Source organism: Pristis pectinata, chromosome 6 (genome assembly GCF_009764475.1).
Source record: "Pristis pectinata isolate sPriPec2 chromosome 6, sPriPec2.1.pri, whole genome shotgun sequence".
In the NCBI taxonomy this organism is placed as follows: domain Eukaryota; kingdom Metazoa; phylum Chordata; class Chondrichthyes; order Rhinopristiformes; family Pristidae; genus Pristis; species Pristis pectinata.
Window position 1 is genome coordinate 32,535,085 of NC_067410.1, and position 3,101 is coordinate 32,538,185.

Here is a 3,101-nt window from a genome sequence, read left to right on the forward strand (position 1 = left end):
CAGGAACAAAGCATCACAGGGAGTGACATGCTTTCATGGACCATTTTAAGACACTGCCTGTACTTTGTAGCAAATGGCTAACAGCTTCAAACCATTTAAGTGCTTGACATATACATCCAGTTTAGTTCATAAAGCTCTTACATTTTTAATTCTGTAACACTATTTTTGGGTTGGCATGAGTTTTACAAAGCATTAATATAATAGTTACTGTAGTGGCCAAATAAGGCAATACTATTCGAGTACTCCCTTACCCATTAACTTTTCATGTCTTTGTTACCATTTGTTTGCACCAGTATAGTTTGAGTGGAATAGTTATAACTGAAGTGAACTCATTCTGCCTTTCTTCCATCGTTATCTAACTCTCTCTGGACAACTATAAGCTGCCCCAGAATGTATGTTCTGTATAGCTCATACTCTTTTTATGTGCCTGTGCCTCAGTGGAAAAAGGTCATTATCTGGGGAATTCTCTTGCAGAAGATGGATTTGAGCTGATGGATTTGGTCTCTCAAGACAGAAATAGTTGCTAGTTATTACAGGACTACACTTGTACCCCCACAGATCACAAAGCCATTACATTGAGCTGCATAATCCTCAGAAACCTTTGATATCATTGAAAAATATGCATTTAAGGGGAATAAATATTTGCTGATTATTAAGAGTCACATCTGCACTATCCGACTTTGCATACATCTATATATGCACTACCTGGCTTTGAACAACAAAATGTTTTCAGGAAGGTTGATGTAAAATCATCAATGTTTGATCAGTCAATATTTTGGCGGTAGGTGGTAGGGGGCATACATGTTGCTCCATCTGTCAGCACTTAAAGATAAATCTTCGGAGTATCTGCCCTTCTTCCTTCATTGCACCCTTTCTCACGTTATGCTTTTAATCAAAGTGATTCCAACCACTCGACATGAGCCATGAGAACATCCAGCTAATAGAGGAGAACCAGTTGAGGTACAGAGTAAGGTAAGCCTTGACTGGAATTTCCCATCTTTAATTCATTGAATTTTCAAGGAATCATTAGTGCCCAGGGATATTCTGATTATCCACCAGCTGTCTTGGGGACATTCTCCATAGATGGAAGGACATTTTGCAACAATGTGCAAATCATGGAAGTGTGCTGTCTGACATATCATTTGCACCACTGTAATTGTGGATGCCAAGGATGGTGTCAGCATCACTGAAAATTTTAATGCCCGCAATGCCAATGCAGTTGATCACAGTGATTAATTGCATTGCCAAGCCATCAAATTCAACAAAATATTTTAAGTTGCACTACAGGGTTCAAGCTTCTGGCTATGTTAAACAGATATTCTACAACCAGTCTCCCAGGCAGTCTGTTACACTGAAAAGGCATCCTGATTCCAAACAACATAAGAATCCCAAGACTCCAGAGTGTTAAGAGAGACTGAATGCAGAGACAGCAACAGTGCAACGTTAATGCTACTGACATTTGAAAACGATTTTTGGAGAGTTCACTGTAAGGCCCTTGGACAAATGTTCTGTCAGCCAAGCTGATTATGCATGTGCAGAATGGTTGGTCAAGTAATTCATGATATTTCATGTCATAGTTGATTTCAGACTACCTGACACAAATTTTCTGCTTTTATACCAAAATAAATTTAAATGGATGAAAATAGAATCCATGTCAGTGAACCTTTGAAAAGGAAACCCTTTTTTAGGTTTTTGCAGTCATGTTGAATTACATTTTTACAGCTGTGTTGTTTTAATGAACTTTTTAAAATATTCTGATTACTTTTCCTGAGAATTTTAGACAATTGTTATTCAGAGATAACTTTTTATTTACCCATTCTTGTAAATTTGGGTTCAATTTAGATGACTGTTATTTATTAAAATCAAACTCTAAATGGATCACCAGTAGAACAGGTGAAGAAGAAAAAAAAAGATGTGTTCCAGAACAAAAGCTCATGGGGGATCAATGTGCACATGTGCCTGGGAGCAAGCTTCCAGTAGCGATAAGGGCTGATTTGGATGCACACAAGACTTGAACAGTGCATCTTATGTCCTGGTAAGATCTACCCTGAAGAATAGTCACTCTAACATTCTTTCAATGCAGTATAACTTCTTTTCCACTAACTGTGATATGGGGATTAGATATGGCAATGGTCTCTCAATTTCAACCAATTTGAATGACGGTCACAAAATGTAGCACCATAAGCTGCAGGGTTTAGAGTTCTGCGGGTGCTGAATTAGTTCCAGTGTGGTGATTGATGTGTGCCCATGCATTTGTAGTATGAGTTGCCATTAGGGAATAACATCTGCATATGAAATGCCTAGAGCTGCTGGAAGTAGCCAAATCTTGGCATTGATCAGTGTCCATTGGTGATCTGATGCCAGTGCTGTCAATTGTTCCAGCTAATGCCATGTGTTAAATACACATGGAAGGTTCGCAGCAAAAATGATTGCACATTAATTCTGTCTAAATGGATTACCAACTAATTGGGGCTCGGTTGCTTTCTACTAACTGTTGCTGCAATTCGAAGTTGGTTTGTGTTTAATAGAATTTTTTAGATGCTACAATCTCCAAGTAGTGTTGTGTCAGGTGTTTGTCTTGACTTTAAGGCTTTGTTATAGCTAGATGTTCCCAGTCATGGGTACTTTAACACACATTACCAATGAGCAGAGGTAATGCAGAGTAGGAGAAGATGGAGGAGGATGGAAGACAACCCCAAGAGGCCAGGTGAAGCTCAGTGAGGGCAAGTGAATCAGAGTGTCCTTCTTGAAATAACTAGATGCATCACGGCTTGGTACGGCAACTGCTCTGCCCAGGACCGCAAGAAACTGCAGAGAGTTGTGGACACAGCCAGGCGCATCATGGACATCAGCCTCCCCTCCTTGGACTCTCGCTGTCTTGGTGAAGCAGCCAGCATAATCAAAGACCCCACCCACCCGGGTCATTCTCTCTTCTCCCCTCTTCCATCAGGTAGAAGATACAGGAGCCTGAGGGCACGTCCCACCAGGCTTAAGGACAGCTTCTACCCCACTGTGATAAGACTATTGAATGGTTCCCTTATACGATGAGATGGACTATGACCTCACGATCTACCTTGTTGTGACCTTGCACCTTACTGCAC